Source organism: Staurois parvus, unplaced genomic scaffold, assembly GCF_062004578.1.
Source record: "Staurois parvus isolate SC_StPar_1 unplaced genomic scaffold, SC_StPar_1.0 ptg000017l, whole genome shotgun sequence".
Taxonomy (NCBI): Eukaryota; Metazoa; Chordata; class Amphibia; order Anura; family Ranidae; genus Staurois; species Staurois parvus.
In genome coordinates this window covers 7,383,373-7,406,151 of record NW_028317813.1, presented here as the reverse complement: position 1 = coordinate 7,406,151, position 22,779 = coordinate 7,383,373, and the positions used below count along the sequence as shown (strand labels likewise).

Below are 22,779 nucleotides of genomic sequence, written 5' to 3'. Positions count from 1 at the left end.
TTATGTCGCCTCTTGGCGGGTTAGCCTTAACCAGTGCGCATGCCGTGCGTCCTGTGGCACAGTTACTGGTGGCTAATGGAAAGCTCACAAACTGTAATTGTGATCAGGAGCTTTCCAGTCATATGACTGCTCTGACAGCCAATCACTACGGTCACATGATCAGAAACCCCTAAAGGGCCAGGAGGTGCCAGCTCTATGGTTTAACTGCTTCCCTGACTCCCTATAGCACAAACATTGCTACAGGGCAGCAGGGCTGCGCAAAATCATGTATATATATGTGATTTTGTATTTCTTGGCAGGGGGCGCTTACGCGCCCTACCCGTGTCGGCACTGGCGGTACAGCTGTCAATCACCGTGTCCCGGTCAGAGATTCCCTACCGGAACCTGGCGATCGCTGAGTATCCGTGACAGGGGAGAGGTCTGTATGTAAACAATACAGATCTCTTCCCTGTCAGCTCCAGCATGCTGCTTTGTAAAACAGCATACCTCAGTAAACACACAGTAAAACAGCACACAGTTAACCCATTGTCATTTATACAGCCCAGTGTCATTAGTACAGTGTCAGTGCTTTTTATTAGCACTGATCACTGTATTAGTGTCAGTGGGGATGTCAGTGACTGTCATGTTTCACATGACTGTCATATGCCTTTAAGAGTTTTCTATATCTTGTCTCTTCTCCTCCCTTTTCTCTGGTTTAGTTAATGCTGTATAGATATCCCACCCCTTTCCCAGTAAGGCATTGCAGCAAGCCTCATGTCATCAAGCAGGAAACATTATGATCTTTTGACCTATCAAATGTTCATTGCTGTAAGATTCTCTAAGTTTATGGAATAAACTTCACAAGAACTACAAGATGTCTTATTGATTGAGTCACTGACTGTGGTATCCAACTGAGGTTGAAGTTATCGCTATCACATCAAAACTGTAAGTCAGGCCATAGACGGGTCGTATATTGGCCGAATTGTGTTCCACAGGAAAAATCATCCGATATTCACGTCGTTAGTGGGGCCAGCCCGTCGGCCACCTTTTGTGGATCTTATTTATTTTTATCGGTCATGCTGGAAAATCCACGAAAAACAAACATTGGTGGCAGCATCGGCAACGACCGATTTTTCGTTTGTCGGCCTACAATTCGGTCGATAAATGGCCTGTCTATGGCCTGCATAAGTTACAGAGATCACACTATCAATGCTTAGATTGGAGAGACAGAACAGTGACAGTCCCCCCCAGCGTCAGAATGCCCGCTATAAGTTGCTGATCGCCGCCATTACTAGTATAAAAAATAAAATTCCACTATATATACCGCCATTTGTAGATGCTATAACTTTCACGTAAACCAATTAATTTACACGTATTAGGATTTTTTTTTTAGCAAAGACATTTTGGCCTAAATTTATGACGAAATTAGATTTTTTACATTTTTTTTACTGGACATTTTTAGTTGCAAAAAGTCAAAAATATTGTATCTTTTTTCAAAATTGTCGGTCATTTTTTGTTTATAGCGCAAGAAGTTAAAAAAAAAATAAAAGAAAGCTCTATTTGTGAGAAAAAAAGAACAAATTTAATTTGGGTGCAGCGTTGCATGACCGCGCAATTGTCAAAGTAACGCAGCCCTGTATTGCAAGAAATGGCCTGGTTAGGAGGGGGGGAGGGGGGTGGGTCCTCTGGAGGACAAGTGGTTAAAGGTAAAATAAAAGGTTTGAGTTTAGATCGATTTAAAGGTGCCCATACACTACACAACCTGGTTGTACAATGTCATTTTCCCTGACAGGGAGGAGGTGTATAACGTCCTGTGACATCAGCCGGGGGTACTCTCATCACACCATACGTCGGGATGTTTTATTGATAGTGGACACCTCACCCCGACACACACACACACACGGCGCGTTCCCGAGGAGCCCAGGCCAGGGCTGCGCATGCGCACCGGTGAGAGTCCGGGGAGGCAGCGGGCGTGCTCGTCAGCCGGGGATACCGGGGATACCAAGTTGCTTAGTTGTGTCACACCTGGGCGGAGGACGTTCGGACCGGACATGAGCGGGAGCGACGAAGACTAATTAGAAGGGGAGACAACAAGTGGGGGAGAGTCGGAGCTGGAGGGTGAGCCCGCACAGGGGAGCCCCAGGTAGGTGACTCTCCTCAGGGGAGGGGGGCGCGGACGGTGTCACCTTGTCTGCTGTGGACTTGGAGTGCGTGCATGTCACCTGAGGGAGGAGGAGAGTGACATAGTGTGACATAGCGACATGACCCCCCCCCCCTCCGGGGTGTATGTATGGGGGGGCGGTATGTTCACTGTCCCCCGTGTGTGTTGTCCTCTCTCCTCCCTCCTGTCACTCTCTTCTTCCCTCTCTCTCCCCTCCCTCCTCTCTCCCTCCTGTGTGTCTGGAGCAGGCTGGCTGTGCGGATCTTCCTCTGGGACAGAGGGATGAGGGGGGGCTGCTCTCTGCTGCCAGGCTCCCTGGGATGGTGGGGGCGGATTGCGGGGGTGTAAGGTAGGTTGTCGGGGAGAGGATTGCGGAGGGTTTTCTTTTCCCATGGAGGGGGTGGGGGTTTCAGCAATGCAGAAGAAGGGCCAAGCTGTGCGGGAATGTGCTGGAGGCAAGCCATTGGAGATCCTCATTGATGGGACTTGGTGACCCCGGATCTGTGGAGGGGGGAGATCAGTGTGTGTCCATGGACTTCCCATGTAGGAGAGGTGTGATCCGGACACTTCCTGTGTGTGTGCTGGATGGGATCCTCTCCCTGCACCTATTACAGCACTTCCAGCTGTCACACACTGATGGGGCTGCCTCTGCCTCCCTCTGCCTGTGCTGGGCCTTGCTGCTGGTGTGTTGTCAGATCCCTGTGGAGCTAGGTGACCAGGGCTGGCTGCCTGTGCCTATTGATCTGTGTTGTGTCAGTCATGGTGAGCAGTGTGGATGGGCCTTGGTGTCTTGCAGCCATGGGATTCCTCTTGATCACACTGTGATTGCTCTCCCTCTATGTTGTCCTTGCCGATTCCAGCACAGCAGATGCGTAAGTGCCTTCAGCCTGGATGGGAGAGGCGTCATTTGTGTTATCCCCCCTTAACTGTGTATAGATCATCTGTCTGCTCGCCACCGCTAACCGGTGATATTTCCAAGTCCTACTGAATCTGTTTTTTTTTTCTCTCTAGCTGATTGTGATGGCTTACTGTACATCCTATCTCTCGTATCCCTAATGTTGTTAAATAAAACCCGCAGAACTGTCTCATGGTGTACAATAGAATTGCTTAACTGCTTTATGAATGGGCATGTAAGCAATGCTGGCCTGCCATGGTTGCCATGGTACCCAAATGCTGCAAAATTTTCTAGCCAAACACTTGTACATGTTGAGGTCCAGGCTAGAGAGAAATGATCGTAGGTGAGCCTCTCCGGCTTCAGTCTACTTCTCATGCAAGATGCTTGAAACGTTCAATGTGTTGGTCATTAGAAATGCATGCATAGTAAGGCATTCAGATGAGCAACGCTTTGTGTTCAATGCTTAGATACATTGACCAAGCAATTGCTTTTCAAGTTTAGTTATTAAGCTGTGCACCAAGTTAAATGGTGGCCATCACTGCTAGTTGGGGCTTAGAAACATAAGGGAAGAGAGCTTGGATGCTCAAACTGGCCATGGATTTGAGTCAATTGGCACCCAGTCCAGCCGTTATGCTCAGCAAGTTTGTACAAGTAGGAACCACTGGCACGACTGGATCACCCCCCCAAACCTTTCTCTTTAGGCCTAAATGTGAACAATTGGGTCACATGTTCATTTCCATGTTAAAATAAACCTTTTCTGACTGTCAGAGGTGGTCTAGCTGTCATCCGAGGGCTCTGATCACCTTAGGGGCTAGAGTACATGGGCATTTGTGATTTGCTTCTGACATCACATTGGTAAGCATTTCTGAAAGATTTGGAGTGTACTATATGCATTTTTGAATTGGATTGTATGGGGTGATGTAAACCTGAGTTTGTTGTTGCTTTTTCCATGAATTGTGTTGCTTTGCTTTTATTCCTGCATACAAGTCAATGTGAAAGCTTCTCAAAACACGCCTCAGATTGGCCTAGGACTGAAACCAGATAGACCTGGAATGCAAGTCATTTTTCTGCTTTTGACTTGCCTCTCAGGCCTGTCTTCACTAACCCATAGATTACCCCGACCTCTAACAGGTATCTTGTATTTTATGACATACTCCAGTTTAGTGAAATCCTTTTGTTAGAAATGCTACTGATTCAAACTTGCTTTTTATTATGCGAGAGCGACTGTTTTTTAAGGTTTCTGATTGGATAAATGTAAACGTTATGGATTAAAAAGAAAAATACATTTTTTTCTATGTATAGTTTGTAAATTTATGTTGTACATGTGTATCCGTGTGGCACAATAAAGTATAACTATAGGCAAACTTTTTTTGTGTGTGTGTTTTGGATCGTATGGAGAGGGATTGGATCAACTGTCAGATTCTTATTGCAGTCTGTGCCCCCATTTAGGAGATTCACCCACTATATTTGTCCTGTGACTGTTATCACTGAGACTGAAATAAAATCCCACATTTTGAGTTTTCACCAATAAGGAATAAAGTCTTCCAGTACGGACACCCTGGTCACTTTGGAAGGATTTTCTGTCACTTCCTGTTTTGGCTATGGGACAGGAAGTGAAGGAAAATCTACCCAATGGGACACAGCAAAAAAGAAAGTGTCAGGGATTATAACTCTCCCTCACTCTATCCAAAGTGGGGGAAAAAAAGCTTTGCCTTTAGTTCTTCTTTAAGTATACTAAATATGGAGACTGTACTTGTTGCTTAATACTGCTGCATGGTAATTGTTTTTTTTCTCTGTTCTTCTCTCTATGTATAAGTGTGAGTCAGCGCAGGCTAATTTTATGAATTGTCATGTTGATGTTGGGGATATTAACCAGTTCTCTCATATAAAGTGTGTAAGCATTCAAAAAGCAATATCCTGTTATTTTAAAGTGTTACTAATCCCACAACCATAAAATCAGTGTGTATATGCAGAAAAGCATGCTTTGTATACTCACTGTGAAGCCTAAGGGGTTAATCATCTGCATTGTGTAAAAGTATCATGTGGAGACACTGTGCACATGCTCAGCTTGGTGTGTATTGCTAGAGAGGAGTTTTTTCTTGGGAGAGTGCATGTGATCAGCACTGTTCACAGAGGTCAGGGGTCCTGCATCCTCCTACAGCAGAATGAAAACTCCTCCTATGAGCTTTAACCAGTGCTCGGCTGGACACTGATAGAAGTCACAAGACTGCTCTGACTGCTGATGAGAAAAGGTAGCAGTTTATATTTACTAAAATAATTGCATTTCCATGTTCTATGTACCCTGGGAGACCAGATTAGGCCTGGGTTCACATTTGTGGCATATCTCATGTGATTCACACAGCAACCACACCACATTCCTGTGCAAATCACATGCAAATTCTGTGCAATGCACTTGGAACCATACATTTTGTATGACTCAAAATGCACTGCATCTGCACCAAAAAGGTGCAGGACCCTTTTTTTTTTGTTTGCACTAAAATCGGATCATATAAGTATTCACACCCATGTGATCCGATTCTGCACATGGCACCACGTATTGCGAACCGATTTCGGGGTTAAATTTAACATACACACCCGCAGTGGTTCGCATGAACCAGGAATGATGATGCGGTGCAGAATTCGCACAGAAACAGCTGCAAATTCTGCACCGCATCAGTGTGAACCCAGGCATAGTGGAAGCAGGGTCCTGGGTTTAGTAACACTTTAAGAACCAAGCTCTTGGTGTAGCAATTTAGTAGTGATTTTTACAGATATCTTCCAGCATGCTAGATAATTCTGAAACATTCCAATACCTAAAAGAGCATTTGGAAGGGAAATTTTAACTTTTTAAGGAGTTCAGAAATGAGGCAGCCAGTCAGAGCTTCACACTGATGCCCTGATGAGAGAGACATGGAAACAGCGGGCTGGTTAAACTCCAAGGGGGGACCACTCCAGCAAGTTGTCATGTCAGGGCTATTATTGCGTGTTATCATTTGGCATGAGTAGGAGGGGTTGATGATTAATTGTGTTATAAGAGAGAATTGTTTCCTTGAATGCAGCTGACCAAAGATATGACTGTGGTCACCGATCAAACCTTGATCTCTATTTATTTTGGGCAGAGTGTGTGTGTGTGTGTATGTATATATATATATATATATATATATATATACACACACACAGGTGAAACTCAAAAAATTAGAATATCTTGCAAAAGTTCATTTATTTCAGTAATGCAACTTAAAAGGTGAAACTAATATATGAGATAGACTCATTACATGCAAAGCAAGATAGTTCAAGCTGTGATTTGTCATAATTGTGAGGATTATGGTTTACAGCTCATGAAAACCCCAAATCCACAATCTCAGAAAATTAGAATATTGTGAAAAGGTGCAATATTCTAGGCTCAAAGTGTCCCACTCTAATCAGCTAATTAAGCCATAACACCTGCAAAGGGTTCCTGAGCCTTTAAATGGTCTCTCAGTCTGGTTCAGTAGGAATCACAATCATGGGAAAGACTGCTGACCTGACAGTTGTGCAGAAAACCATCATTGACACCCTCCATAAGGAGGGAAAGCCTCAAAAGGTAATTGCAAAAGAAGTTGGATGTTCCCAAAGTGCTGTATCAAAGCACATTAATAGAAAGTTATGTGGAAGGGAAAAGTGTGGAAGAAAAAGGTGCACAAGCAGCAGGGATGACTGCAGCCTGAGGAGGATTGTCAGGAAAAGGCCGTTCAAAAGTGTTGGGGACTTTTAAAAGGAGTGGACTGAGGCTGGAGTCAGTGCATCAAGAGCCACCACACACAGACGGATCCTGGACATGGGTTTCAAATGTCGTATTCCTCTTGTCAAGCTGCTCCTGAACAAGAAACAACGTCAGAAGTGTCTTACCTGGGCTAAAGAAAAACGGACCTGGTTTGTTGCTCAGTGGTCCAAAGTCCTCTTTTCTGATGAGAGCAACTTTTGCATCTCATTTGGAAACCAAGGACCCAGAGTATGGAGGAAGAATGGAGAGGCACACACTGCAAGATGCTTGAAGTCCAGTGTGAAGTTTTCACAGTCTGTGTTGATTTGGGGAGCCATGTCATCTGCTGGTGTAGGTCCACTGTGCTTCATTAAGTCCAGGGTCAACGCAGCCGTCTACCAGGAGATTTTGGAGCACTTCATGCTTCCTTCCACAGACGAGCTTTATGGGGATTCTGACTTCATTTTCCAGCAGGACTTGGCATCTGCCCACACTGCCAAAAGCACCAAAACCTGGTTCAATGACCGTGGGATTACTGTGCTTGATTGGCCAGCAAACTCGCCTGACCTGAACCCCATAGAGAATCTATGGGGCATTGCCAAGAGAAAGATGAGAGACATGAGACCCAACAATGCAGAAGAGCTGAAGGCCGCTATTGAAGCATCCTGGTCTTCCATAACACCTCAGCAGTGCCACAGGCTGATAGCTTCTATGCCACACCGCATTGAGGCAGTAATTGCTGCAAAAGGGGCCCAAACCAAGTACTGAGTACATATGCATGCTTATACTTTTCAGAGGTCCGATATTGTTCTATGTACAATCCTTGTTTTATTGATTGCATGTAATATTCTAATTTTCTGAGATTGTGGATTTGGGGTTTTCATGAGCTGTAAGCCATAATCATCACAATGATGACAAATCACGGCTTGAACTATCTTGCTTTGCATGTAATGAGTCTATCTCATATATTAGTTTCACCTTTGAAGTTGCATTACTGAAATAAATGAACTTTTGCACGATATTCTAATTTTTCGAGTTTCACCTGTGTATATGTGTGTGTGTATATAATTTTTTTTTTATATTTATAGTACTGTTCTGTACTATTGAGTGTTTTGTACACTAGAGCAGTGCCTCTCAACCATCGGGCTATGGCATCACTCTTGCCACAGATTCCTGTCTGATTGAAGGGAGTACCCTTCAGAGATAGCAGCATTCTCTGGGGCTGGGTGCAGTGCTTTCAGTCATCTCACCTGGCTCTCAGGAACTTCTCCAGGGCTGCTCACACTCATGTAAGAGGGCTCAGTGGGGGTAAATGTAATCTTGTTTATTCCTAGTGACCCTGTCATGCCATTGGGGTGACTGTAAAGCAGATTTGAGGCACCTATGTCTCTCCTGGCTGTAAAACTGTAAGTCCCAGTGGATCCACAATAGCTGGATAGTTTATACACTAATACCATCTTAAAACTAGACAATCCTAATTATAGTGTTTACTGATATCTGTATTATAGGATTGCATCTGTGCTTTACAGAAATAAAGACAATTTTATACATACACTTTAATTACAATGTTATGTGTTTGTTATGACCAGATGGGCTTCCTGTCCTTATTTACAGATTGGGTTTATGATTTACTGTTCAGTAGCACTTGACTGTCGTACAACTGGGTATTTATTTGATATGCTGGACTATTTGAAAAAATATTTTTATTAAATTACGGTATATGAAACCCATAACTAATGACTTGGCAATCCAGATTTAAAAAAAAAAAAGTATAGTAACAAAGATACCAGACATCCAAGTCAAAAAGATATGGAAAGGAAAAGGGAAGGAGGCGTAGACAGAGAGAAGGGAAATGGGAGAGAGAATGGAAGAGACAGAGATTGGGGAAGAGAGAACCAGAGAGAAGAAAGAGAGAAATATTCCTATTTGAATCGTTATTGTTATCGTGTCCATTTAACCATTTCCAGTCCGGATGCTTTAACCCCCTTCCAGTGCAAGCCAATTTTCAGCTTTCAGCACTATCACACTTGGAGTGACAATTACTCAGTCCTGCAACACTGTACCCATATGAAATTTTTATCAATTTTTTTTTTCTGAGACAGAGCTTTCTTTTGGTGGTATTTGATCACTGATGGAAATACAAATTAAATAAATACTTGTGAGCCACTAGAAGTTTTCTTACTCTTAAGGCAATTGATTGCGTGCATAAAAAGTGCTAGAAATAATAAATATGTGAAATACTAATTAATTCATTACGTGCTTAACTCAATTATATAAAATATTAGATCGCCAAGTACTTATTACACCCTCTCCAGGTGTATGGATGTTAGCTATATATATCAATGTTGTACCGCGCTCCAATATATACAACTGTGAGTGATATTATAATTTTAAAGTGATATTATAAATAACTAAGTGTATCACCAATAATTCAGTAAAAATCTAAATCTATTATATTTAAATCCATAATTCATATAAATATATAAATAAATTATAATGAATTGTAAAGGAATCGATATTTTTGAATAAAAAATTTTGGTGCAGAGAATTAATAAAAAATTATGGTGAAATGTAAAGGAATCAATTAATATTTTTGAATAAAAAATATGGTGCAAAAAATTAATAAAAAATGTAAATATATAAGTAGAAAAATAAAAATGAGAATGACAGTTCAGTTCATACGAATTGAGATGGTGTTGTAGTTCAGTCTAATCTGTGTGATAGATCAGTGTTCACGGCGTGAGCCTTTCTCTCCTTTCTCCTCTCCTCTCTCCTCAACACAGCCTTCTCAATAGGACTTTCTCCACTGGCTGCTTGGCTTATTCCTCCATATACGATACATACAGAGAAGGGAAAAAAAACATAGTGTCTTATCCGGGATAACGATTGTTTATTAAGCTTCTGATCTCCCACTCACATGGTATAATTAAAAGTAGCGCTTTGTATAAAATGTGTCCAGATCCTACTACAAACAGCCTTGCAGGTGTGTTTGTCTTCACTGAATATACTCGCCGTTCCTCTGTGGATGCGTGATGACGTCACCGCCCCTCCCCTACGCGTTACGCTACAGGGACTTGTAGCTTCCTCTGGGGGATGTAGTTTTCCCCATCCCCCAGAGGGATTACTACATCCCCCAGAGGAAGCTACGAGTCCCTGTAGCGTAACGCGTAGGGGAGGGGCGGTGACGTCATCACGCATCCACAGAGGAACGGCGAGTATATTCAGTGAAGACAAACACACCTGCAAGGCTGTTTGTAGTAGGATCTGGACACATTTTATACAAAGCGCTACTTTTAATTATACCATGTGAGTGGGAGATCAGAAGCTTAATAAACAATCGTTATCCCGGATAAGACACTATGTTTTTTTTCCCTTCTCTGTATGTATCGTATATGGAGGAATAAGCCAAGCAGCCAGTTGAGAAAGTCCTATTGAGAAGGCTGTGTTGAGGAGAGAGGAGAGGAGAAAGGAGAGAAAGGCTCACGCCATGAACACTGATCTATCACACAGATTAGACTGAACTACAACACCATCTCAATTCGTATGAACTGAACTGTCATTCCCATTTTTATTTTATTTTTATTTTTCTACTTATATATTTACATTTTTTATAAATTTTTTGCACCATATTTTTTATTCAAAAATATTAATTGATTCCTTTACATTTCACGATAATTTTTTATTAATTCTCTGCACCAAAATTTTTTATTCAAAAATATCGATTCCTTTACAATTCATTATAATTTATTTATATATTTATATGAATTATGGATTTAAATATAATAGATTTAGATTTTTACTGAATTATTGGTGATACACTTAGTTATTTATAATATCACTTTAAAATTATAATATCACTCACAGTTGTATATATTGGAGCGCGGTACAATATTGATCACTGATGGGTTCTTTTTTATTTTTGCTATGTAAATGAAAAAAAAGACCAAAATGTTTGAAAAATAAATTTTTTTTGCTAATTTTTGCAAAATAATAATTTGTCTTTATAAATGTAGGCCAAAATGTATTCTGCTACATTTCTGGGGTAAAAATAACCCTAAACAGTATGTTATTTAGTCTGGGTGAAGGCTATTGAGTCTAAAAAAAATGGGATATATATCTGAAAATTGATCAGTTGAGACCCTAAGGTTACGTTCACACTAGCGTTGTGTGCAGGCGGCAGAGAGGCATTTGGGAAGCGTTTTTACCGCTTCCCAAATGCCTCGGACACTTCTGCACATTGGTGCTGTTCTAACGGGAGCGTTAGCATCGCGTTGCGGCAAAACGGACGCCTCTGGTCGAGTCAGGAGGCATTGAAGCCTCCTATTCTAGTCTATGGCGGGCGTTTGCGGAGCGGTGGCGGGGCATTTGCGGAGCAGTAACACCATTTAAACTTCATTATGGGCGTTTTTAACACTTGGCAAACGCCTAGCAACCGCCACTAAACCACGCATGCAGCGTTTGCTGAGCGTTAAAAAACGCTCCGCAAACACCGGACCAACACTTGCCAAACGCTATAGGGGTGTTTGGCAAGCGTTGGTAAAACAGTCAAGTGTGAATGTGCCCTATAATGCCGGATGCTGGTATGGGATATGGCGGTGATCAAAATGCTTGTATGGGGCATGGTAGTGATCATGATGCTGGTATGATGCATGGCAGTCCTCCTCCCTGTCGGCTCGGGCACACTGCTCTGGATGTCTGTGCACAACACAGCCATCCAGAGCAGTGGGCTTACAGTGAAGCACCAACACACTGCCCCCCCCTCCCCAGTAAAACACTCCCAGCACACACTTAACCCTTTGATCGCCCCTCATGTTAACCCCTTCCTGCCCAGTGCCATTAGTACAATGCTTTTTTTTTAGCACTGATCACTGTATTGGTGTCACTGGGGATGTCAGTGACACCAAGTCAGTTCCCCCCAATGTCAGAATGCCCGCCGCAGTCCCGCTATAAGTCGCTGATCGCCACCATTACTAGTAAAAAAAAATTCCAGTATCTATACCACCATTTGTAAACGCTATAACTTTCGTGTAAACCAATTAATCTACACGTATTGGGATTTTTGTTTTATAGCAAAGACATGCTGCAGAATACATTTTGGCTTAAATTTATTACAAAATTTAGATTTTTAAAAAAATTTTACTGGACATGTTTAATAGCAAAAAGTCAAAATATATATTTTTTTTTCTGAAAATTGTCAGACTTTTTTTTTATAGCACAAAAAGTAAAAACCGCACAGGCAATCAAATACCACCGAAAGAAAGCTCAATTCATGGGAAAAAGGACGCAAATTTAATTTGGGTGTAGCATTGCATGACTGCGCAATTGTCAAAGTAACGCAAAAAAATGGCCTGGTCAGGAAGGGGGGTAAATCCTCAGGAGGGCAAGTGGCTAAAGCTAATTCATTAAAGGAAACCAGTAAATAAATGCATGAGTTAAATAAGTAGTGGTCCAGACATGAGGTATTTAAGGAAGATAAAAATATAATGGCCAATTTTGAGGAGATTCTACCTTTTTTGGTTGTCCCCAAAAAAATGTAATAGGAAAATCTTCCAATGGGGACACTGGTTCTGGAAGTGAAGGGAAATCTCCCCAACAACAACTTCGTCTTTTTTTTATTGGTGGGGAAAAAAGGTATGTGCGTGTGATTTTTGATACTATTTTCAATTCAATATTTGACATTTCTAAAGATATTTTGTATTTACCTAATTAAACTTGGTTGTTCTTGATACACCACATGTCCTGTGAAAGCAGCGTCCCTTTGACTAGTATTCCAGTCACTTTTGTATTAATGCAGGGGCCGCAATGAATTAGTAAATTGGCATATTTCTTTGGTTTAACACACTTTACCTCTTTATTAGATGAAAACTGATAGTGGTTCTAACCTTCTCTACTGTGTCCTTTCTACTGGATATCATGTCATGAGATAAAATACTGCTTGATTTTCATGAATAAAATACCTCACATTTAGATGAAATAACTCATGCTTAATGTTGGTAGCTTTTTTTTGTATGAATTGCAAACCAGGTCACACAGACAGCCCCTCCCCCCACTTTCTCCTCACAGGATTTGATTGATTGACAGTGTCTGCCTCTGCTGACTATAAGGCTCAGTTCACACTTGCTTTGTCAGTAGGCGTCAGACAGGCGTTTGAGAAGCATTAAAAACGCTTCCCAAACGCCTATGAAAATTCTGCACATGGCAGCACACACTGAAGCGTTAGCGTCGTGTCGCGGCAAAGCTGATGCCTCGTGTCGAATAAGGAGGAGTTGAAGCCTCCCATTCATGTCTATGGTGCCGCTCTGCAAATGCCTGGCAGGCGTTTGCGGTGCAGTTGCGACACGGTTGCAAGACGGTTGCAGAGCGTTAATACCATTTAACTTCATTATAGGCGTTTGTGGTGCGGTTTTAACGCTTGGGAAACTCCTGTCAACCGCTTCAAAATTGCGCACGGGGCATTTGAGGAGCGTTAAAAACGCTTCCAAAATGCCTGTCTAACACCTGTCAAATGCTATAGGGGTGTTTGGCAAGAGTTAGAAATAAAGTAAAGTGTGAACGAGCCCGTGAGGATAGAGGGAGTGAGCATGGCTGGATCGAGATAGGACTCAGGTAAGTAGTCATCATGGAAGAATTTTTTAACTTAATGCAGAGAATTAAAAAAAAAAACCTAATGCCTTTATAACTACTCTAACTTCTAATCAAAGATAGGTGTTGACTTCTTTAATCCAAGTTTCTGCAGTAGAAGGTCAGGACTATAAAGGACTAAAAAACCACTTTTTAGCTACAGGTTTCTTGGGTAGGAAGAAGAATTGGCGAATTGCTAACATTAGTAAACGATTATCTTCTTATCCAATAATGTTTTTGAGACAGTCACACAAAATACAAAGCACTACATATATGCTTATGCGCTGTATTTGTTTTTCAAACCGATGTGACACAAGGTTTCCTACATGTTTGTATAACACATACTTTGGGTCATCACCATATTACTAAACCATTGCTCAAGTACCTGATATAAGGTGGAATGGCAAAGTGGGATAAAAGGGTAACTATAGAGGGAACCCCTGTATTAGAAACATGATGACATTTACAGTGCTGATGAAAACTCTAGTCCACATGGACAAATGGTAAATTATCTTCTGATACCTTTTTATATATAAATGCAGATTATGGGAGTATTCTGAAGGTTTGTACTTAATACTTTGTTGAGTAGATCTGTAATGTTTTGCCAGTCCTCCCAATAGTTTAGGGCAGTGCCGTAGCATGTGCAGGAAGTCACCCTTCTCTCTGCTACATCTAGAACATAAGGGAGATTCTCTGTGACCAAATTATTTGAGGTGATCTATAAGCCATATGTGTAATAAAAATCAAAAAATGTGTGATCCTTTTGGAAGAGAGAGAAGGGGGGGGGGGCATTCTGTAGAATGGTGCTCCATTGGACATCAGATATTGGACTGATTTGTAATTATCCTATTTACGCTTACAGGAAGAGAGATGCCTGCTAATTAAGTAAGTTTATATACAGAATCTCACAAAGTGAGTACACCCTCACATTTTTGTAAATATTTGATTATTTCTTTTCATGTGACAACACTGTAGAAATGACACTTTGCTACAATGTAAAGTAGTGAGTGTACAGCTTGTATAACAGTGTAAATTTGCTGTCCCCTCAAAATAACTCAACACACAGCCATTAATGTCTAAACCGCAGGCAACAAAAGTACACCCCTAAGTGAAAATGTCCAAATTGGGCCCAAAGTGTCAATATTTTGTGTGGCCTCCATTATTTTCCAGCACTGCCTTAACCCTCTTGGGCATGGAGTTCACCAGAGCTTCACAGGTTGCCGCTGGAGTCCTCTTCCACTCCTCCATGACGACATCACGGAGCTGGTGGATGTTAGAGACCTTGCGATCCTCCACCTTCCATTTGAGGATGCCGCACAGATGCTCAATAGGATTTAGGTCTGGAGACATGCTTGGCCAGTCCATCACCTTTACCCTCAGCTTCTTTAGCAAGGCAGTGGTTGTGTTGGAGTTGTGTTTGTGGTTGTCATCATGCTGGAATACTGCCCTGCAGCCCAGTCTCCGAAGGGAGGGGATCATGTTCTGCTTTAATATGTCACAGTACATGTTGGCATTCGTGGTTCCCTCAATGTACTGTAGCTCCCCAGTGCCGGCAGCACTCATGCAGCCCCAGACAATGACAATCCCACCACCATGCTTGAATGTATGCAAGACACGCTTGTCTTTGTACTCCTCACCTGGTTGCTGCCACACACACTTGACACCATCTGAACCAAATAAGTTTGTCTTGGTCTCATCAGACCACAGGACATGGTTCCAGTAATCCATGTCCTTAGTCTGCTTGTCTTCAGCAAACTGTTTGTGGGCTTTCTTTTACATCATCTTTAGAAGAGGCTTCCCTCTGGGACAACAGCCATGCAGACCAATTTGATGCAGTGTGTGGCATATGGTCTGAGCACTGATCGGTTGACCCCCCCACCCCTTCAACCTCTGCAGCAATGCTGGCAGCACTCATACGTCTATTTCTCAAAGACAACCTCTGGATATGACGCTGAGCACATGCACTCAACTCCTATGGTCAACCATGGCGAGGCCTGTTCTGAGTGGAACCTGTCCTGTTAAACCACTGTATGGTCTTGGCCAATGTACTGCAGCTCAGTTTCAGGGTCTTGGCAATCTTCTTATAGCCTAGGCCATCTTTATGTAAAGCAGTAATTCTATTTTTCAGATCCTCAGAGAGTTCTTTGCCATGAGGTGCCATGTTGAACTTCCAGTGGTCAGTATGAAAGAGAGAGAGCGATAACACACCTTCTCCCCATTCACACCTGAGACCTTGTACCACTAGCGAGTCACACAAAATCGGGGAGGGAAAATGGCTAATTGGGCCCAATTTGGACTTTCACTTAGGGGTGTACTTACTTTTGTTGCCAGCAGTTTAGACATTAATGGCTGTGTGTTGAGTTATTTTTAGGGGGACAGCAAATTTACAAGTATACAAGCTGTACACTCACTACTTTACATTGTAGCAAAGTGTAATTTCTTCAGTGTTGTCACATAAAAAGATATAATCAAATATTTACAAAAATGTGATGGGTGTACTCCTGTGAGATACTGTAGACATATGATATTATTCCCCATCTAGCTGTAGAATGAAGTACAGTGTTTAAAACTGCACCTTAATAAATCCACCTTACCAACCGTTCAGTGTCTGCTACCCCTCTCTGCCAATCCCTCCACTGGCTTCCACTCACCCAACGAATAAAATTCAAAATACTAACAACAACTTACAAAGCCATCCACAACTCTGCCCCCAGCTACACCAACCTGGTCTCAAAATATCAACAAAACCGCTCTCTTCGATCTTCCCAAGACCTTCTGCTCTCTAATTCCCATGTCACATCCTCCCATGCTTACCTCCAGGACTTCTCCCGAGCTTCTCCCATCCTATGGAACTCCCTACCCCAATCTGTCTGGCTATCTACTAATGTATCCACCTTTTAAACGATCCCTGAAAACCTTTCTCTTTAAAGAAGCCTATCCTGTTTCTAACTAGTAAACTGCCTTTTATTTCCTCCATCAGCTCACCCCCCCCACAGGAATTACCTTTTTATCACTCAACCCTTCCTCCTAGATTTATAAGCTCTAAGGAGCAGGGCCCTCTGTTTCCTCTTGTACCAAATTGTATTGTAACTGTAATGTCTACCTTCATTTTGTAAATTGCTGCGTAAACTGTTGGTGTTATATAAATCCTGTATAATAATAATAATAGTACTTTATTATTAACATGCCCGTCTTTTCTTGGGTCTGTACAGTGCTCCTAAGGTGTAAGTAATGACAAAAGCATGCCAGCATCAAACACACTTTGTTATATTGCAGAATTCATAGTTGATGTAACTGCAGGCTGCCAAGAGTACCAAAGCAACCCCCAAACCATAACATTTTGATGAGCTTCTTATCCTGAAATGTTGTCTTTACTTTGTGCCAAACATGTCTACTGTCACTGTGACTGAAAAACTCTACCTTTGCTTGATCATGCCATAGCACAGGGGTGGGCAACTGTGGCCCTCCAGCTGTTGTAGAAGTACAAGTCTCATGAGGCATTGCAAAACTGACAGTTACAAGCATGGCTTCCAAAGGCAGAGGCATGATGGGACTTGTAGTTCACCAACAGCTGGAGGGCCACAGTTGCCCACCCCTGCCATAGCACATTGCCCAGAAGACATATATGTTCAATGGAAAACTGTTGTCTCATGCCAAGTTCCCCCAGAGCAGGCAGCTTGTTATGGGGGCATCCAAGCAGGCTCGCTCCCAAGCCGCTGCTCTGTGTGTCCATTCACACACAGAACAGTGGCTCAGCACCATCCCCTGTCTGTCCTCTCCTCCTCTCGATGGCTTCCACTTCTGTCTCAATCAATGAGGAGGGAGAGTCCCCAGAGAGCCAAGACTCTCGTGCACATCGCTAGATCACGATGGGGCTCAGGTAAGTATTAGGGGGGCTGGGGGGGAGCTGCACACAGAAGGGTTTTTTACCTTCATTCATTGAACGCATGAAGGTAAAAAACCTTGAGCTCGTACAACCACTTAAAATCTGTTTTTGATTGTTGATGCATATAGTTTGACACCAGTTTTTGAAAGAGGTACTTGCAGATCGCCAAATTAAATGGGTTTCCTGGAGACTTCTTTAGTGTCAATAGTCAGTCCTTGAGCTGAATTTTCTGGCCTGGCCAGTCTTGGACAGATTAGAAGTTGTTCTAAATCCACGCTACTTGTAGATTATTGTCCTTTTTGTGGAATGATTGATTTTGGATAATTTGTCGATCTTTTGAAATTCCCTTTTTAGCCTCATAGGCATCTACAAGTTTCATTCTGTGGACCTTAGCTCTTGTGATTTTGGCACAATGATTATACGGATGTCAATAGCAAAGAGAACATCAGACCTTAGAAATCTGAGATTTAAATAAGACCAATTCCACATTCATACTTCCTAGGGAGTTTCTAACCATTGCCACCTAATCTGGAACACTGGATTTTTAACAAATGGTTTGATATAGTAGTAAATGTAGAGGTGCACCATGTGCAAAATCAGCATTTTTGTTCATTTTAGATTATGAAAATAAATATAACGTCAGTTTTCGTATCTTTTCTCCTTTTATCTGTAGGCGCTGTTTGAATGATGAGCTAATGTTTGGCTGTCAATTTTGATGAAAAAGTTACTAATTTCCATGGAATGTGCTTACTTTTTCATATGACTGTAAGGCTGGCCATACAGGATACATTTTTATCTATTCATTTTTTTATTCAACCATCAGGTTGAACAAACAACAATGAACCAATTCTTTTTTTTTTTTTTCCCCTATCCACACATTCAAGGCAGAGGAATGGATGGAAGAATCATTTCCACTTTGGTATTGCATTCTACTGGTGAGGAGCCTTCCCTGCTGTCAGAATACAATGCCAGCTACAGCCGGTTACACTGATCGTTATGGAAAAACCCAACAGATCATCTTGAGTACAACCAGCTAGCCCATACAAAGATCTAAATTAATCCGGTTCCTGCTGAACTGGTGAAATTTTGATCCATGTATTGCCTGCTTTAGTCAGTATTGCAAGTTAAGTTGGTTATTTCCATGTTCTGTTTATCTGTCCTGTCCTTTTGTTTGTTAGCTCTATTTTCCTTCCTTATTATAATCCAGGACCACCATTTAAAAGCACATAAGATTTAGCATACACACATACATACATATAACCTAGGTTTGGTTTTAACCCTTTTCTACTTTGTCCAAAACATTAATAGTATTGGCTATAGATACACTGTAAGATTTCCACCTTGCAATCTCCCTATAGTCACACTTTTAACCCATATGATGTCACATATAATTGGTTCACTTTGTCCTTTTGAAAGGATTTTCCCATCCTGGTGTCTTTTATATATCCAGCCACAACCTTTTAGTTTTGGGTAGAGTTGGGAACCATTAGTACTGCTGTCAGTTTTTTCTACTGTCCAAGCCTCTGTTAGTAAGACCTTTCTCCTCTTTTTCTTCTCTTCTCCTCCTCTTCTCTTTCCCCCTTCTCTTCTTTTCTCTTCTTTTCCTCCTCCTTTTTTTCTCCTCCTTTTCCTCCTCTTTTTTTTCTCCTCCTTTTCCTCCTCTTTTTTTTCTCCTCCTTTTCCTCCTCTTTTTTTTCTCCTCCTTTTCCTCCTCCTTTTTTTTCTCCTCCTTTTCCTCCTCTTTTTTTTCTCCTCCTTTTCCTCCTCTTCTTTTCTCCTCCTTTTCGTGTCCTCTTCTCCTCTCCTCTTTCCCCTATTGCCCGGGGGACCCATGAGTTGTCAGTCCGCCCCTGCCCACCAGTATGTCTTTGTAGTGTTTGAGGAAAGTAGAGTAAACCTATGCACTCATAGGGAGAACATGTGAACTCATTGCAAGCAGTGTCATAGTTGTTGATTCGAAGTAAAGACTCTGCTGAAAGGCAGAAGTTCAACCACTAAGCCACTGTGCTGCCTGGCATGACCGCTTTACTTTAAAAAGCCCATCAACTTTCTGTCTGGCTGCACCCTCCTACCCACTATTTAAACAATAGAACAGCTATATAGCTCTGCTTTCTAATGCATTTCACTGAAGGCTCACACCACACCCTTGCTATCAATCATCCAAAGCTCAGTATCATAAGCATCTTCTTCTGGATCACTTGATATTTCCATGTGGAATAATTACTCATTTTGATGAGCTAATTTGACATTCTTTATTATTTCTTACAAAGTTGAAGTCCCTGTGGTACTTTTGGGGAATGTCAGAAGTGTATGGTTTATTTTAATACTATCAAGTCGTTTTCACTCCCAGACAGAGAGCAGGGGTAATAGCCTGCATCCATACATTTACTGCAGTTTCTGTACATTGAATTCACTGTACATTGAATGCATGGCATGTTGTTGGTTTCAGTGAGAAATACCTGCTGAACTTGAGGCAGATATAAAAACACCAATAAGTATGTATAAAATATGTTAAAACATTGAGGGCACATTCACACTAAAGCAGCCTTTTGCCGCATGTTAACATACTATAAATCATTATAAATTGTCTGCCAATGTACCAAAATAGTTGAAAGAAAACCTGCGCTTGACCCCCTTTCATAGTGTGTTGTTCTCTACTACACAGAGTGTTGGGGGTGCCATTCATAATGCATTGCATATAGAATATGTGTGGCAACGTTGTGGCAGTGTACATCAATTTGTGTGTTTTAAAGAAGAACTCTGTGCAAAATGTGTATTTTCCAATGCAATGGTGCTGTGCCTCGACTGCTTGGGTTAATTGCTTGTTTTGTCCAGAGGTGCAAGGAAAAAAAAATCTAGATTTGCATGATCCTTCGATCCTCCGGAAAACAGTAATCCCCCCCAAGCCCAGCGGTGGTCTGTTCCTGCCATCCTCGCACCCAGAGCAGTCTCTGGGCATAATGACATCAGGAACAGTCCAATCACAAGACTGCCAGCGTGAGGTAAGTATCTCCATGCTGCAATCCACTAGACAAAAAGAAGCAGTTAACCCATGCAGTATAGTCATAGCCCCACTGCATGGGGAAATACAAATTTTGCCCAGGGTTCTTCTTTAATGCACATTGTCACAGTGCACAGATGTGGATGGGCTGTCAAGCTAGGTTCCAGGCAACAGCTAAATACACAGAAGAAAAACATACATGTAAGCTATTTTATCTGTCAAAGGATTTGTATTTCTCTGCCCATCCAGTTCATAGAATTACACAGCTCTGATGCACAACCCATCTGGCAGAGAAGGAGATTCCTTTTTTTTCCTCTGTATTTAGATAATATAACTACTGTAGATCATATCCTTCCCCCAGCTTGTCAGTTGATAGTGAAGAACAATGAGCACACTGATGAACACCTCTCTCTGTCACTCTTTTCTCTGCTCCTGTTATCATACTGCTTGTTAGCACATAAGCACTGCAGCATAATTGAGTTGGCCCCTTGTGTCACCCCCTTCCTCTCCCAGTCTGACCTCTGTTGCACAAATGGAAAACTTGCTGTTTCCTACCCACCAGCCCTACCTCTTCCACCACAACCTTATGGTGCAGCAAGGGACAATACTACTGGTGGGTTGATCAAGAGAGCTTGACTATGCCTAACCTTTCCTGCCCCATCCACCAGTAATAGGACCCATATTACAGCGTTAATGAATAGAGCATAATCTCTGAATGTGGGATGGGTGGATGAAAGCTTTGGTTTCTCTATTAACAGGTCTTGTTTCATTCATAGATGCTGTAGTACGGTTTGTATGGATGGCGGATAGGGTGGGTTTACTTGATTTGCGAAAGACATTCTGTAAAACTGCAGGTTTTTTTGTTTTTTTTTCCCCAGCCGGCTCTCTGAAGAAAAAACCTACTTGTTTATGACCATCTTGGATATCTGAATTTGACATGGTATCAGCCTCTTGTAGACCCTGTAGAGCAGCACCAGTATAGGAAGGGGCAGCACTAATGACCAACCCAGTGTATTGCAATGAATATGTGCTGATCAGAAAGACAACATTGTAAGCATGCTGCTTCTCCATTGTCTATTCGCAGGTAGGGAGGTGATCAAGTTATGCTGCTTTTATCAGTGTTTCACAACCTAATTTCAGTCAAGGCACCCTTTAACATGATGCACAATCTTGGGGCACCCCATTCTAAAATGTAAAAACGTAACTAAGTCTTACTTAATGCAGCAACAGCCACACATGCAGGACACCCAACATTAGAGGTGATTTACTTTTACAAAGCACACTGGTACAGATTAATATTCCAGTGTTTCTCTTCTCCATCAGTTTCTCTCCCTCGCTAAGCTAATGTGAACACAGTGATGACAGAGAGGGGCAGTAAAAGGATGCTGTGTAGGCACCCAATGTCCTTATCAAACCAGTAACGTCATTGGTTGTTGGGAAGATTGTAATGGTGCACAATGAAAACCTGTGGCTTTGTGTAACCAAAAGGCAGGCTTGATCAACCCTCTGGCTTGTATACAAGTTTTGTGAATTTTTATGCATTTTGCCAAGGTACCCCCGAAGAAGCCTGAGGGTACCCTGATTGAAAGGCTGTTTTACAGGTTAATCAGAAAAACTGGATGTGCTGTGTGGCAGTAAATCTCAGGACTGGATGGAAGAAAGGCAAATCATTTGGCACATAAAAAAAAATATATATTTATTTAAAATGTGTTGTGCCTGTTTGTCTAGAGTCCAGCTTCAAGAGCTTGTTCACATCGGGTGAGGTACAGGAAGGCATGCAAAATCCTGCAGCGCACAAAAGCATGTTTCCCTTTTGCAGATGTGTGTGTGGTTGCCATTCTTAATGGAACCCACATGCATCTAGCAAACGTGTTGGTGCCCGCCAAAACCCATGGTACTGCAGTACCATTTATTTTGGTGTAGCGCAGTTTTAAAAACATTGCACAAACTCCATTTTATACACATTCTCGCAGATAGGGCAGCACGTTTGAAATTATTGGGCTGTTTTAAAATGTGATGCACGGAAGCACTTGCACGCTCAGATGCTCCTCCTGTGTGTATGAGCCATAAAGAAAACATGCTGAGAGAAATATGTAAACCAAGGGGAATCCAACCTGCAACACACAGGCAACATGCGGCCCAAGATGGCTGTGAATGCGGCCCAACACAAAATTGTAAACTTGCTTAAAAATGTTAACTTTTTTCTTAAGCAATTGTTTGTGAAAATGTGTTTACACTTAGCGAACATATGCAGTCAATAAGAAATTTGACAGTGCCTCTTTACTGGAGGTTTTATCTTCCCAAAGAAAAGTCTTCCATTTTTCACAATCGTGCCTTATTCATGTCATCAGTTTTTGGCAGCACCTATATTTGTTAGCAACTATTTTTAAGGGTGAAGCACACAAAGGGCAAAATTTAGAACCAAAATATCTAATGAGCTACAACTGTTAAAAAAAAAAAAAAAAAATCTGAGCACCTTGAGAATTCATTGAGA

General features: G+C 41.9%; 1 protein-coding gene across 1 annotated transcript in view; it reads left to right on the top strand.

Moving 5' to 3' along the window:
- The first annotated feature begins 2,546 nt into the window (after positions 1-2,546).
- The window catches only part of ADCY6 (adenylate cyclase 6), a 332,221-nt gene continuing 311,988 nt past the window's right edge, over positions 2,547-22,779 (top strand). Inside the window, exon 1 of the mRNA XM_089679352.1 lies at positions 2,547-3,012. The gene's annotated coding sequence lies outside the window, so the exon portion shown is untranslated. The remainder of the gene's footprint in view (positions 3,013-22,779) is intronic.